Raw genomic sequence first — 16,884 nt, 5'->3', positions numbered from 1 at the left:
TAAATTCTCCTGACAAAGAGCCATAATTAAGGGCCAAATTGTGTGTTTCAGACTGTAAGTGATTCTCATTTCACAGTGTATGTGCTAATGGCATTTTGGGTGGGACAGTTTTTTGTCCTGCAGAACTGTCTTGCCCACTGTGTGATTTTTGGCATTCCTGCTCCCTCCCCCTTCCTCCACCCAAGTTCGAGTGTGCTTCCGCTGCAACAACCAAAAATGCCTGCCCCTCGCTCCCCATTTCTAAATGCCTCCTGGGGGATGCTATTGCTTAGAGTGGGAAACTGTAGCTAATGAAGGGAGTTAAGAGTTGGAAGCCTAAGGAAGGAGGAGAGGAAGGGGCATCAGAGCAGGACTTTGAGGACTGGCACAGGCTTTGGGAAAAACCTGAGAAACATCAGAGGCAGAGTCACCTCATTGTGGGTTCCCTTCTCTCTTTGCACCTACTTGCTTACTCCCAGAGAGATAGTGCAGTGTCTTTAAACTGCCTCGCCTGCCATATAGTCCTTAGCCCCTAGTGTGGGTACAGGAAGCACTCCTAGGTCCTTGCTTCAGCTTCTCCCTCCAGCCTTCCACATTGGCCCCAGGTCTACAGAAGCCTTCAGTCACAGGAGTGGAGGCGCTGGCCTGGTGACTGTTCACCAATGGAACATGGAAGAGCATCGACACAGCTAGATGGGACCCTCAACCAGGCTGAGGACAAATTTACTCAGTGCTTGAATTTTCACACTGCTGTTGCTGTCAGTGAATCATAAACTTTGAGGAAGTCAAAGCTGGAAGGGACTTAAAAAAAAATCATCTAGCCCTCTGTCCATATCCTTGGTTTCCACATCTTCATACCTGACCCATTCCAGATTGAAACTCTTTGGGGAAAAAAATTCCAGAAAGTTCCAAAAAGCAAAACTTGAATTTGCCATGCACTGGCAACTATTTACATAGCACTTACATTGTATTAGATATTATAAGTAATCTAGAGATGATTTAAAGTATATGGGAGGATGTGTGTAGGTTGTATGCAAATAATATGCCATTTTATATAAGGAACTTAAGCATCTGTGAATTTTAGTATCGGGGGAGGGGGAGTCTTGGAACCAGTCCCTGTGTATACTGAGGGATGACGATATGCATCAGTTTGATGCGGGAAGAAATGTTGCAAAAAAGCCTGCTGGTAAGGGGTATCAGGGACTCAGAGAGGAGAGGAGAGATGGCTGACTGTGATGAACTCGCCAAGGGGAAAATGATCAAAATCAGTGGTTTCTTAACTGAGTTTTACATCAGAATTACTTGGAAAAGTTAAAAAAAAGAAAACAATGCAGATTCTAGGCCTTGCCCCAGAAAAAGAAATTAGACTGCTAGGACCACGGTTTCAGAATCTGTATTTTAATTATGATACTCAGGTGATTCTTATGCCTGGTAATGGCTAGACAAGCAAGCTTGGGAAACTCTAATTTAAATAGAATCCAATTAAATAATTCCCACATCTCAAATACAAGTGTTAGAGGAGCCTGGAGAGCTGCTTTGCTGGCTATCTGCCCTATTAGTAAAGGGAGTGAGCAGAAAATATGCTAGGTGGTTAATTACACTGGCATTTATTCATTCTGAAATGTTTACAAAAATAATTAGAAGTCAGATTAGGTTTGATGCTCACTGACCTTTAAGGAAGGGCTTGGCTTCCAACAACCAACCAAAAAAAAAAAAAAAAAAAGAAAAGAAAAAATGCTTATTTCAAAGGTTAATCAGAGCAAAACACAGCATGACTAGCTGGGATCTCTATCTTGCGAAAGAAGTGTTTTATTTGGCATTAAGGATGAGAGTTCGGAAATGGGAGATCATCACACCTGGGTTGTTGTTTTTCTAGATTTCGAATGTGAAGGCAAACTTCTTAGACATAACAATCCTTTTTAGTATGAGCCTCGTTCTATGCTTGTCTCAGCCTATCAATAACCAGTGTTGTGTTTGGATCAGCGCTTGTGGTTCTTATTATGATTGCAAGATGCCCTTCAGCAATAACCATCAGGGAGCTTTGAAAAAAATAAAGGTTTATTACTTACAAGACCTGGAAATGACACAGCGCACCTGAGGCCACACAGTGAGGTCATGGGCAGAGAGAGAGAGTGCACAGGCCTGGGTTCTGATTTTATTGGCGTTAAGGGTGGGGACCTAGGGTTTCTCAGGCTCACTCTTTATTTGTGAATTTAAAATATAAGGAGTGGGAATTTATGGGAAGAGAAAAAAAAGCCAAGTAGTCCAAATGGTCCATTATTGAAATCAGCCAAGATCTCTAAGAAACCTCAGTGCAGGGGGGCAGCCTGGCTCTTTATCTAGTCCTGTGGCTGGCAGTGTGTTTAATTGAGGTAGCCGTCTTTGAAATGGGTGCCTTGGCCATCAAAACTTATCAGGCGCTTAAATTACAGAAAGAAAGAAAATTCAACTGTCAGGACTTACACTACAGTCTACCCTGTGGTGCTGAGGCATCAGGGTCAATGATGAGGACATAAATGCCTGGTAGCTGATATGCTAAAAGTCAGGGAGAGGGCATGTTGTAACCCTGAGAGTACACATCTAAGTAGGAGTATAGTAGCAAATTCTATAATAATTATACAGGCAATAGTTTGAAATTCCGTCTGTAGCCATTGTCCCAAACTTGAAAGTGTCCAGCCATGAAACTTAAGTCAATGAAGTCAGGGTACCTAGGAATCTGTTAGGGTAACATTGTGGAATATTTTAACATCTTGAGTCAACTATTTTAAGTAGGTTTGAACCTGTCCTGTGTTGGTGGATTGCTTCATATCTCATCGAACCAGTTTCTTAGTCCCGAGAATAGGTCAGTTCAGTTAAAGGTTGTGTCTCATTTCAGGAGGCAGTGATGCAGGTGGGCTCCCAAAGTTAGGCCTATGTGGTGTAAGTATGCCAGTATTTAATAAGAGGTGTTTCTATGGAAACAAAGGAAAAACAGTGGTTAATGATTGGAGCAGACCATAATCCCAGTTTCTGAGTTCTGAAGGCGGCCAGTTGAGAAGATTTTTAGATGTCTGGCTTGAAGCATTTTCAGATGAAGCAAGGTCAGGCAGTGACAGTTTGATAGATTTTCCTGGTTTGTAGTTTGAATGTCTCTGGTGATCTTTCTGAGTGGCCCACACAGCAATAGGCCCAAAGATTGTCCATACATGTGCTGTTATACTGATTTCTCTTTACTTTTTATCAAGTTTCCAACTTTTAGCTTGCATGGCTTCAGTAAAAGGACTATTTTAGTTCTCAATGATTCCAAGTCAGAAGGTTGGGAGAAAAATTAGAAATGTTAGTTTGGAGACTTGAAGTCAAATATTGGAGGAAAGTAGAATAATTCAGGAGGATCTGGTCTGGTTTGCCGTTAGAAACTCAGAGAAAATTAACAGCACTGGAATTTGATATCCACAAAGGTATATTATGGTTTCTAATGAAATGAAAATTTTCTCTCTACAATCACCCCAATTTCTGTCAGAGATAATACAAAAGGAGACTAATTTGTTTGTAAAGTAAGTCTTATCTCATTAAACTTGGCCTGGTTATTTACATGAGTGCAGCAAGAATAGTGATTGACCATACAGGCTGTTTTAAATTGGCTTTTCTGGAACTTTTCATAAGGAGTCTCAGATTGAACTTTTAAATACGTCTCGAGGTCAGGAAACTAAGCCAAGCCAACTATGTGCCATCAGACTCGCCTGCAATACCTATAGATTTAGGTAAATTCCTTCTCAAGGTCTGTTAAATATCCTGAGATTCCTGCACAAGCCAGGAAGTAACCTCCTTCTTCACCTGGTAAGGCTGCTGGGAACCCTGTAATCGAGGTGCTAGGCTTTTTCTCCAGGAGACTTCATTGGCTCCATAAAGTCAGTCTTAGTTCCTTAAAGCTGTCTGGTCATGTCTGAGTCTATGTATGTCTCTTCTCAAATATGACATTTCAAGCAAAACCTTGGCAATACAGCCAATGTTTTCAATTGTGTCTTGTTACAAGGAAAACAGATTCTTATTGAACTTAGGCAAATAACTATATGGCCATGAAAATAAGAGTACTCACTAAGAGTTTTAGAATTCTAGAGGGATTAGGTAGGGAGAAAAAGATAAATGGTTCAATTCTGCTTACAAAAGCATAATTTACCAAGTTGCTCTAAGTCGTAGTTTAAGAAGAAAGTTTCTGAAGTCATGGCTTAAGAAGAAAGTTTCCTTATAATCTGGAAAATGAAAGATTAAAGAATCAGCAATAAAGAGTCATAGAAAATCACAGTCGTCCTCTTCAGTTCATTCAGTCCCATGTAATTAATACTTGTTCTGCTTGAATCTAGCTTTTTCCCCTGTTAGTTTTGGAAATTTTTACCCCTTTCAGGTTTATAATCTTAAAGTCATCAGAAACCTGTATCCTAGAGGCTTTGCTGAGAATCTTCTTGAAGGTGAAGCATTTTTGCAGGAACACTTTTGTAAAACCACAACTGTCTGTAAATGACAAAAGACTTAAAAGTGACTATTGTTAGATATCTGATTAATTATACTGGAATTGGCAAGGAAATTTGGTTATTTTGATGACATTTTAAGATAACTGGAATTTTGACTGATAACATTATACCAGGACATACTGATTTCCAGGAATTTCACATAATTTCTGAAACATTTATAACATATACCTATAAAACACAACATTAAGAAGGCTTTGTATTACTTCTTATTTGACTTCCCATGTGATTTAGCATATCAAATAAGCCTAATTAGTATGATATCTCCCCCCCCCTTTTTTTTTTTTATTGCGGTACGCGGGCCTCTCAACTGTTGTGGCCTCTCCCGTTGCGGAGCACAGGCTGCGGACGCGCAGGCTCAGCGGCCATGGCTCACGGGCCCAGCCGATCCGTGGCACGTGGGATCTTCCCGGACCGGGGCACGAACCCGCATCCCCTGCATCGGCAGGCGGACTCTCAACCACTGCGCCACCAAGGAAGCCCGATATCTCCCTTTTTTATAAGGAGAGAGAATAAATCTTTGAAGTGTTCCAGGGGCCCCCTGGAAAGTTTCAAAGTTAGTTTGAGGTTAAAAAAAAAAGACTTTATTTAGATTTTGACATTGGGAAGTTTGTCAAAAATATCAGAGGTTTTAAAATACCTGGTCAAATAGGATCATAGGTCACTCTGAAACAATATTTAGTTATCCATTTAACAATAGTGACAAAGATTTTAAAGGCAACTACAGAAAGTCACATAGTTCTGGGCAAACCTTAGCTCTCAATATTGAGAAGGCTAGGCTTAGTTAAGTAAATAAAGACCTGATGATAAAGGTAACACAAATCACAGTAAGTTATTTTTGTTAGACACAAAAATCTTTGCTTTCCAAATAGATTACCCAAGAGAAAGGGGGAAAAAACTTTTCATAGTCATTTATCAAGAGCAGACCAGTAATCCAATTACACTTTGTCCCTTTAGCAGATGAAGAAAATTTTTAGTTTTACGTAAGTAGACTATTGGTATTAAAGCTCAATTAAAAACACTCTTATAATAACAATTCAATTTTTAGCCAAGTTGACCACACAAGATTTCCTCTTTTTCTTTCTCTCTTTTCATTTACGGCCACTGCTTCTTTATTGATTATCTGTCTGATGACCTGTCCATTGATGTAGGTTGGGGTGTTAACGTCTCCTACTATTATTGTATTGCTGTCAGTTTCTCCCTTTATGTCTATTAATATTTGCTTATGTATTTAGGTGCTTACGGGTTTACAAATGTTACATCCTCTTTTTGGATTTATCCCTTTATCATTTTTAATGCCCTTCTTTGTCTTTTGTTAAAGATTTTGTTTTAAAATCTGTTTTGTCTGATATGACTACAGCTTCCTTTTCATTTCCATTTGCATGGAATATCTTTTTCCATTGTCTCTCTTTCAGTCTCTGTATGTCTTTTACTCTGAAGTGAGTCTATTGTGGGCAGCATATAGATCAGTCTTTTTAAAAAATCATTTCAGCCAATCTGTGTCTTTTATTTGGAACATTTAGTCCATGTATATTTAAAATGATTATTGATAGGTATGTATTTATTACCATTTTGTTTCTTGTTTTCTGGTTGTTTTGTAGGTCTTCTCTGGTCTTTTCTTCTTCGTTTAGTCTGTTTCCTTGTAGTTTGATGATTTTCTTTAGTGTTATGAAACACTAAAGAGTTCCTTTCTCTTTGTTTTTTGTATATCTATTGTAGGTTTTTGGTTACCGTGAGGTTCATATATATTAACCTGTATATATATCTATTTGTTTTAAACTGATAGTCATTTAATTCAAACACATTCTAAAATCTCTACATTTTTTACTCCTTCCCCTATGTTTTAAGTTGTCATATTTTACACCTGTATGTGTATCCTTTAACTCTTTATTGTAGTTATAATTGATTTTATGACTTTTGTTGTCTAACCTTCATACTAGCTTTTAAGTGGTTGATCCACTACTTTTATTACTTATTTGCCAGTGAGATTTTTTTCCTTCATATATTGTTAAAAATTTTAGTTTTGAATCAGTTATTACAATATAAAATTCACTAGTTTATAAATAACAGTTGGAATGAGTTAAGTTTTCCTGCCTAGATGGCTAAAGTTTTTCTGTTTATGAGGAAGACTTTTTTTTTTTACGTCTTTATTGGAGTATAGTTGCTTTACAATGGTGTGTTAGTTTCTGCTTTATAACAAAGACTTTTAAGATTTGTATTTGTTCTTGACAAACAGTCTCAAGGAGGCTGTTTAGAGTTTGGGCAAGAGAGTCCTTTCAGCAGTTTGCATTTAAAAAGGACTCTTTCCACTTTTTTGTTTTTTTCCTTTAGTCTCAAGCCAGTTTTAGTTACCTCCTGGGGTGTTTACATTTCAAAGACATGGTAAGATTTACATTTTTATGTGGCAGAGAAAGAAAATGTAAGTTTTCTCAGGAGTTTCTGTACTTTTTGGATGGTTTTGGCAGTCCCAATTAAAATATAGTAACACCACCCTGTAAGTAGGGAGAACACCCTGTAAAGAATAATTTTCTGGGCTCAGGGCCCAATGGGGCCTCTTGAGGGCTGGAAATGAAAGGGGGGGTCATTTGGGTCACTGTGGTCATGGTAGTGGTAAATCCAGTTTTGCACAGCAGGAGATGAGCTTTATCTTAATGTTTTCCTTTCATTGTGAGCCTTAGCAGTGATCACTATGGCAGAAGGATGGGCATGGTGCCAGGCAATAAATATCCAAATGAGGAGAGGGAGGGCCATGGTACAAATGTCAGTGGCTCTAGAAGGCTTTGCTTTCCCATTTCCTTCTTCCTCCTCCCAGAGGCCTTTAAAACCCTGTCAGCTTTTCCCTTGGTGGCAGGAATACCTCATGAGGTATGTTTCTTAGTTTTGCCTCATTCAGGGGAAAACTGAGGGGACTCAGGATCTGTGGTATCTCGGAGGAAACAAGCATGTAGCCTGAATGAATCTTTATGGATTTTCAAGTCTTTAGAGATACCAGTCAGTTGATGCATTGTGGCAGCCATGAGTGACAATTCAGAGAATATTACAAACAAACAAACAAGAAACCTGCAGTAGCCAGTTAGTTCCCCTCTCTCCCCTCCCTCCTTCCTCTCTCCTTCCTCCATAAAATCTTTAAAAAATATTTGAATTTCAGTTTATGTATAGTTTTTTGATCTCAGTTTCTACTTGTTTCCCCGCCCCCCCACCTTAATCTTATGTGTTGACATCATTTTGGATGCTGTTACTGTGAGCCCCCTTCATAGGTGGCAACTTCCCTTTCCAGGGTGTCCCAGGAGATCTCTCTGGCATTGGGGTCTGCTTCCATTATCAAATATGCACAGGGTCTTTGGGAAAAGCCCCTTGGCCTCTCGAGCATAGTATCAGAGTCTTAGAATCTTGGTATACATGGCATTGAATAACACCCAGGAAGTGTCCTTGGGGTTTTTGCCTTTATCAAGGAGCTGGGTACCCCCTCAGAGTTCTTTAGGAAGTGCTGACACTACCTGTCCAAGACTTTTTTTTTTTTTTTAAGTAACATAATGCCAGGATTAGACCTATCATGTCCTATCGGGTCAGATGAAGAGCAACAGTAGTGAGTGAAGTGGTGACACAGAGGCTGTAGACCTCTGTTATATTTTCCCCCTGCTGGTGCCATTGGTTTCTGGTTGCAAGGCTATTTCACTGTTCTGGGTTAGGACACGTAGTCTGTGCATGACCCACTGACTCCGTGATTGCAGGAGGAGGTCTCCCATCCCCTTCACCTACTGGGATGTTTTCCTTTTAGCCCAGAGCCTCTCCTTGGGTGGTGCCAATAGCCTTGGGATCCAGTTCACCCTCCTTAGCTCCCTTTCGCCTTGAGGCATGGAGGACTCTTATGCACATAAATAGTCAATTAAGGTCTTTCTACTTAGTGGTCTTATCATCTCATTAGATCATATGGTCTTGATCACACTGCTCTGGGGACATCACTGGATTATTATAGCAGCTGTGACATTTTGGGTTGGATACCACAGGCAACACACAACAGAGCCAATCTGAGAAAGCATATAACAGTCCAACAGACCCTCAACAGGCAGGTGGTGTTGGTAACTGAGTTAGCTCATTAGTACGCAAGTTGCAGGTAGAGCGATGGCCTTCACTTAATTGCAAGGGCAATCATGCAATCCTGCCAACTACACCGATTCTTTTATGCTAGTCTCTGCCTGTCAGTAATCAGTGATGTGGTTGGACTGGCCTTTGTGGTTCTTATTATGATTGCAAGATGCCTTTCTTAATAAGGGAACTTTGAAAAAATTAAGGTTTATCACTTAGAAGACCTGGAAATTACATAGCTCACCTGGGGCCACACTGTGAGGTCATGGGTATAAAGAGAGAGAGAGGGACAGAGAGAAAGAAAGAGAGAAGGAGAGAATGGGCCTGGGGTTCTGTTTTTATTGGGGTCAAGGGTGGGGTTTTGAGGGCTAACTCTTTATTGGTGAATTTAAAACATAAGAGCAGGAATTTAAAGTACAGGAAGAGAAAAAAAACCCAAGTAGTCCAAATGGTCAGTTATTTAAATCAGACATGATCTCTAAAACAAAGGAGCTTCCATGCAGGGAGCTGGGCCTGGCTCTTTAGTCCTGTGTCTGGCAAAGTGTTTACGTGAGTTAGCCATCTTTGAAGTGGATGCCTCTTTGAAATGGATACTTGGCAATCAAAGCTTGTCAGGCACTTGCATTCAGAAAAGAAAAAGGAAAAACAAAAGCAAAAACACCCAACTGTCAGGGCTACACTACAACCTGGAGTGGTACTGGTGTCCTGAGGAAAGGTATCAATCAACTCTTCTTAGACCTGAATCTTTCCTGGCTGGCCTAGCAGTTTTCAAAGTTTTGCCCGTCTGGCTAGGAAGATCATTTCAATTGTAAATTCACAGCTTTTGCTCTATGTGGGCACGTAATCAAACAGGACCGTTGTCTAGTCGTACCTCAAAGGCTAGCGTTTACCACCCTACCTCTGATGGTGCCAAGTCCTCCGGAACTGCTCACTCCTTTGCTAGGGATGTGTATTTGGGATCCTTCCTTGGCAATAGGGTGAGGCTGGCTACCTATACAAGTTTAGGTAAGTCTGCAGCTTTTCTTTACTGGTCTTTTGCTCTTGCAGATCCATTTTCCACCCTGCTCTGTGCCTTAGGAGGCTGACTTCGGTAGACCACAGCTGGTTTCCTTGCCAGCTGACTTCCTGCTGGGTTCAGCCTGCTGGGTTCCCTTCCCTGCCTGGTTGGTTGCCATGTCTGTAGGGGTGGCTTCCATTCTCCTTGACTGCATCTCCCCTGAGCAGCCACATCTGCACACCTGGGGCTCTCGCAGAGCTCCCTTTGCACCTTCCAGCCTAGAGGTGGTAATGGCGCCCCCTTTTGGTAGTTGCTGGGTACTTCATCCACCCTTGGTGTTTCCCTGATCTTTGTGTACCTCAGGAAGGTCTTTTCAAGTTGAATATCTTGAGGAAATCTCTGTTTTTGTCTGAGTCCCTGCCTAATAGGCTTTTTAAAAGCTATCAAATGGGGAAGCAAATCTTCCTCTTCCTGTCTTGGTGTAATCCAGAGGGTAATGTGAGATCCCATGTGAGAATGTGCTTCAGAAGTGAAAGCATTCAACTGCAGGGTGCCATTGTAGTTACTGCTATGGTGACTATTAACAAAGTCTTAGATATCTTCATAATTCTAAGGCATTTTGGATAGTTTTTAAAAAATAATTAATTAATTAATTTGTTTTTTTGGCTGCGTCAGGGTCTTAGGTGTGGTGTGCGGGCTTCTCTCTAGTTGTGGCACGTTGGCTTCTCTCTAGTTGTGGAGTGTGGGCTCCAGAGCGTGTGGGCTCTGTAACAACTACAGAGCATGTGGGCTTAGCTGCCCCGTGGCATGTGGGATCTTAGTTCCCTGACCAGGGATTGAACCCGTCCCCTGCATTGGAAGGCAGATTCTTAACCACTGGACCATCAGGGAAGTCCCTGGACAGTTTTTAATGTTTGATATTTACACAGTAAATTCTTGGTTAAATCAGGGAGCAGAATGTGGGGAAGGAGGGTAAGACCCTCTACTTATTTTCAACTACACAGACTATGTTTCTGGGAGATACAGGAGTATCTAGTTTTATTGTCTTTGTTATTAGTGGGAAAAATTTCCAGTTTCTGGTAACAGGTTGGTATATAGCCCTAGTTTTCAGTTTCCTTAAGTTTTCATTTCTGTCTGGGTTCCAAAGGTATTTCTTTGCAAGTTAGAAGATATATTAGGGGTTACTGGCAAGATTTCATTTTAACATAAAAAACCTTGAAAGCCTAAGGGTAAAGTAAGCTAAGGGAGATGGAGAACGGATTGCCTGTTTAACTAGGGCAATCACAGAAAGACTTTCTGATACGGTGACATTTGAGCAGAGATCTGAATGACACAAGGGAGTGAGCCAGGCACATATCTGGGGAAAGGCATTCCTGGCAGAGGGAACAGCAAGTGCAAAAGCCTGGAGGCGGGACTGTGCTTGAGGAACAGCAAGGAGGTTCATGAGACTGGAGAGGAAGAGTGAGGGATAACAGTAAGAGCTGAAGTCACAGGGAGAACTGGGGGAAAGATCTTGAAGGGTCCTGTAGGCCATTGGAAGGGCTCTGACTGATCCTTAGAATGACGGGAGGCCTTGGAGGGTTTGGGGTGGAAGAGTGATGTGATCAGAATTTTATTTATTTGTTTATTCATTTAAAATTTTTTATTGGAATTGATTTACAATGTTGTGTTAGTTTCAGGTGCACAGCAAAGTGAATCAGTTATACATATACACATATCCACTCTTTTTAGATTATTTCCCCATATAGGCCATTACAGAATGTTGAGTAGAGTTCCCTGTGCTATATACTAGGTCCTTATTAGTTATCTATTTTATAAGTATATAGTAGTGTGTATATATCAGCCCCAATCTCCCAATTTATCCCTCCCGCCCTTACCCTCTGGTAACCATAAGTTTGTTTTCTACATCTGTCACTCTGCTTCTGTTATGTAAATAAGTTCATTTCAGACCTTCATTTAAAAGGCTGTCTTTGGCTGCTGCATAGAAAAAGCTCTGAAGGGGGCAAGGGTAGAGTGAGGGTGACCAGTTAGGAGACTTCTGGGGTAATTCAGGTAGAGATGATAGTGGTTTGGACTAGAGTTCTTGCAGTGGAGATCCTGAGAAGTGGTTGGATTCTGGGGATATTTTGAAGGCAGAGGTGGCAGATTTTAATCATGGATTGGAGGCAAGGTATGAAAGAAAGGAGTGAAGCCTGACTCTGCGTTTTGCCCTGATTGGTGGTGGTTGAAGTGTAAATCAATGTCTGTCTAGTTAGGGCAGTAGTTCTCAACCCAGGCAATTTTACTCCCCACAGGACATTTGGCAATGTATGGACATAGTTTTGTCACAACCGGGGTGAGGAGTATGTATTGCAGAAATCTAGTAGGCAGAAGCCAGGGATGCAGCTAAACCTCCTACAATGCATAGGACATTCCCCCCACAACAAAGAATTATCTGGCCCCAATGTCAATAGTGCTGAGAAACCCAGAGTTAGGGAGATCACTGCTTCTTTGTTTTCTCAGCCTCTTTCTTCTCTTGGCTTTCTTCTCTCCCCTGCAGGTGGGTTTCTCTGCTGCCTCTTGGACAAGTTAGGAAATGATTGGCCCAGCTGTTCCCCCTCCCTCCTACCAAATGTGACCTTTAGACTCCCACATCCAAAGTCAACTCACTATACATCGTCTCTTTGTCCCAATTTCACATTATCAGGAGAGAAAATTTCATCGGCCCAGGCATTTCCTCTATTCCAATCAGGCATGTTAAAAGGTGGCCTCACGTGGGTCCCTGTCCGCTTAAGAAAGACTGCAGGAAAGATATTCTGGGAAAGAGTGCGGGTTAGATAAGAAAATTAACTGGAGTGTCTATTGTATGAACTTGGAGGACTCAGTCTGACGCTTTGACTCCTGGGGGCCCTGCTTAGCCCACAAAATTGTCCAGCCTTCTGCAATTTTAGCCCATTCCTTTCAAGTAGCAGGAGAGGGGAACCATGGTTAAAGACCTCCTGGGCCATGTTCGGAATCTAGCTGTTTTTCCTTTCCCTTTCTGATTGAATTTGAATCCAGCATATCTTCAAAGGAAATCATCTGGAGCAACAAACACTCACAGCTAGTGACAGGCATGAAAAATAGTAGCGAGGAGAGAGCATGGAACGCAGTATGCATTTATTGTGACATATGGCTCTCCTGGTTTTTCATTGACTATATTATCCAGGCAAGAACTTGTTTTTAGAGAGAAAGAGGTATTCTGCAGATGGCAGCATATTGGAATCATTGTCAAAAAGAGGAGAGATTATATCAGACTTGTATTTAATCAAACGTTCAGTTAAGAATTCGTCTGAGATCATTTTTCCATGCAGTAATGAGCATTTTAATATTTCCAGCCTGCTGTTCCACATGACTAATGCCTTTCTCACAGAGGGATGTCTCTGAGGGCCTCAAAATAATACTAATACAAACTGTCATAGGAACAGAAGGATGCTGGTGAGGAGAAAGGCAGCCTGGTCCGGCCCAGGGCTGTGCTGGCAGACTCCTGGCATGCGCAGAGCAGGAGACCCTGGTGACCTCAGTGTCTCCTTTGCTCCTCGTGTTCATTGAAAGTACCCACATTTCTGAGACCTTTGAGGCGAGGCTTTGAAAGTCCCTGCACCAGGGCGTAGAACATCTAATAAGTCAGGCATGAAAGGCCGTTCGCACTTAAAATTTTTTTATTGAAATGGAATTTACATACATTATAAGTCACCCTCTTAAAGGGTACAATTCAGTGGTTTTTAATATATTCACAGAGTTTACTGTGAACACAACTGATTTTAGAGCATTTTCATTACTCTCAAAAACGCCCCCAAAAACCAAACATGTTCCTTTCCCCCAAAACTTTAGCCCTAGGCAACCATTAATCTACATCCTCTGTAGATTTGCCCATTTGGAAGATTTCATATAAATGGTGTCACGCAATATGTAGTATTTTGTGTCTGGCTTCGTTTCATTAGTATAACATTTTCAGGGTTCATTCCTGCCATAGCATGTATCAGCACTTCATTCTTTTTTACGGCTGAATAAATATTCCATTGTATGGACGTATCACATTTTATTTATCCATTCATCAGTTGATGGACATTTGGGCTGTTTCCAGTTTTGGGGGTATGAGTAATACTGCCGTAAGCATTCACATATAGGCCATTTGCACTGTAGCAGCACTAATTAGTTCATCAACTCAAAAAGACAACTGCTCTAGACGTCTGCTATGATTTGCCTGCTTCCCTCTTTGCCCTTTATCTCTGCCCCAGTTAATTACTGTCTCTGTTCTCATAGCATCTTGTATGTTTTTCCATTATTAGTACTTGTTATACTCTAGTGTGATGATTTTCTTATTATCTCACCTGTCATCTCTGTGAAAGCAAGGGCCATGTCTTATTCATCTTTCTATCCCCAGCGCCTAGTAATATTAACTTTACAACTAGTTCTACTTCTTAACTAACTGCTGGATTTCCAGGTATGGCCTTTAAAAACAATGAGTTTTTATATTGGACTCTTAAAAGGAATTTAAGAGTTTCAATTTGACCTAAAATTCCACATCTTTTTCTCTAGTCTCCACAGGTTCTTTTTGGCCAAAGGTGGCTTGAATCTGTCTGTCCTGGTGAATCAGAGGGAGGCACCAAGAGGATTTGGAAAATCAGATTTTTTTTTTGCTTATTTTTATAATGATAAACTGTCTTTTTGTGTCTCTCATTTTATTTTTTCTTTTTGAGCTCTGAAGGCAGGGGGAGCATCTAATGGGGATGTTGATTCATTGATGCATTGGGGTAGGTGAATAATAACCATCATACAGGTGGGCTGCAGTCAAAGGGTAGGCTTCTTGGACCTTGCCGAGGACAATTTTGCTGTCAGTGACAAAGTTGAGCATCTGCTCAGCTGGAGCTGCCATCTTTTGTATTTTTTTTATAGGAAATGATCAGCTCTCCCTTTAGGACCTCAGGGCTCTGTGTGCTCAATGTGGCTTTTTTTTTTTTTTTAACATCTTTATTGGAGTATAATTGCTTTACAATGGTGTGTTAGTTTCTGTTTTATAACAAAGTGAATCAGTTATACATATACATATATCCCCATATCTCTTCCCACTTGCGTCTCCCTCCCTCCCACCCTCCCTATCCCACCCGTGTAGGTGGTCACAAAGCAACGAGCTGATCTCCCTGTGCAATGGAGCTGCTTCCCACTAGCTATCTATTTTACATTTGGTAGTGTATATATGTCCATGCCACTCTCTCACTTTGTCCCAGTTTACCCTTCCCCCTCCCCGTGTCCTCAAGTCCATTCTCTAGTAAGTCTGCATCTTTATTCCCGTCCTGCCCCGAGGTTCTTCATTACCTTTTTTTTAAGATTCCATATATATGTGTTAGCATACAGTGTTTGTTTTTCTCCTTCTGACTTACTTTACTCTGTATGACAGACTCTAGGTCCATCCACCTCACTACAAATAACTCAATTTCGTTTCTTTTTATGGCTCAGTAATATTCCATTGTATATATGTGCCACATCTTTATCCATTTATCTGTCGATAGACACTTAGGTTGCTTCCATGTCCTGGCTATTGTAAATAGAGCTGCAATGAACATTGTGGTACGTGACTCTTTTTGAATTATGGTTTTCTCAGTGTATATGCCCAGTAGTGGGATTGCTGGGTCATATGGTAATTCTATTTTTAGTTTTTTAAGAAACCTCCATACTGTTCTTCATAGTGGCTGTATCAATTTACATTCCCACCAACAGTGCAAGAGTGTTCCCTTTTCTCCACAGCCTCTCCATCATTTATTGTTTGTAGATTTTTTGATGATGGCCATTCTGACTGGTGTGAGATGATATCTCATTGTAGTTTTGATTTGCATTTCTCTAATGATTAGTGATGTTGAACATTCTTTCATGTGTTTGTTGGCAATCTGTATATCTTCTTTGGAGAAATGTCTATTTAAGTCTTCTGCTCATTTTTGTATTGGGTTGTTTGTTTTTTTGATATTGAGCTACATGAGCTGCTTGTAAATTTTGGAGATTAATCCTTTGTCAGTTGCTTCATTGGCAAATATTTTCTCCCATTCTGAGGGTTGTCTTTTCGTCTTGTTTATGGTTTCCTTTGCTGTGCAAAAGCTTTTAAGTTTCATTAGGTCCCATTTGTTTATTTTTGTTTTTATTTCTGTTTCTCTAGGAGGTGGGTCAAAAAGGATCTTGCTGTGATTTATGTCATAGAGTGTTCTGCCTATGTTTTCCTCTAAGAGTTTGATAGCGTCTGGCCTTAGATTTAGGTCTTTAATGCATTTTGAGTTTATTTTTGTGTATGGTGTTGGGGAGTGTTCTAATTTCATTCTTTTACATGTAGCTGTCCAGTTTTCCCAGCTCCACTTATTGAAGAAGCTGCCTTTTCTCCATTGTATATTCTTGCCTCCTTTATCAAAGATAATGTGACCATATGTGCGTGGGTTTATCTCTGGGCTTTCTATCCTGTTCCATTGATCTATATTTCTGTTTTTGTGCCAGTGCCATATTGTCTTGATTACTGTAGCTTTGTAGTATAGTCTGAAGTCTGGAAGCCTGATTCCTCCAGCTCCGTTTTTCTTTCTCAAGATTGCTTTGGCTGTTCGGGGTCTTTTGTGTTTCCATACAAATTGTGCAACTTTTTGTTCTAGTTCTGTGAAAAATGCCAGTGCTAGTTTGATAGGGATTGCATTGAATCTATAGATTGCTTTGGGTAGTAGAGTCATTTTCACAATGTTGATTCTTCCAATCCAAGAACATGGTATATCTCTCCATCTATTTGTGTCATCTTTAATTTCTTTCATCAGTGTCATAATTTTATGCATACAGGTCTTTTGTCTCCTTAGGTAGGTTTATTCTTAGGTATTTGATTCTTTTTGTTGCAGTGGTAAATGGGAGTGTTTTCTTAATTTCACTTTCAGATTTTTCATCATTAGTGTATAGGAATGCAAGAGATTACTGTGCATTAATTTTGCATCCTGCTACTTTACCAGATTCATTGATTAGCTCTAGTAGTTTTCTGGTAGCATCTTTAGGATTCTCTATGTAGAGTATCATGTCATCTGCAAACAGTGACAGCTTTACTTCTTCTTTTCCAATTTGCATTCCTTTTATTTCTTTTTCTTCTCTGATTGTTGTGGCTAAAACTTCCAAAACTATGTTGAATAATAGTGGTGAGTGGGCAACCTTGTCTTGTTCCTGATCTTAGTGGAAATGGTTTCAGTTTTTCACCATTGAGGATGATGTTGGCTGTGGGTTTGTCATATATGGCCTTTTCAATGTGGCTTTTGAAGGTGGTGCAGTCCCTCATGGCCAAGTGAC

This window comes from Leucopleurus acutus, assembly GCF_964270905.1.
Source record: "Leucopleurus acutus genome assembly, chromosome: 14".
In the NCBI taxonomy this organism is placed as follows: Eukaryota; Metazoa; Chordata; class Mammalia; order Artiodactyla; family Delphinidae; genus Leucopleurus; species Leucopleurus acutus.
This window is presented reverse-complemented; position numbering follows the sequence as displayed.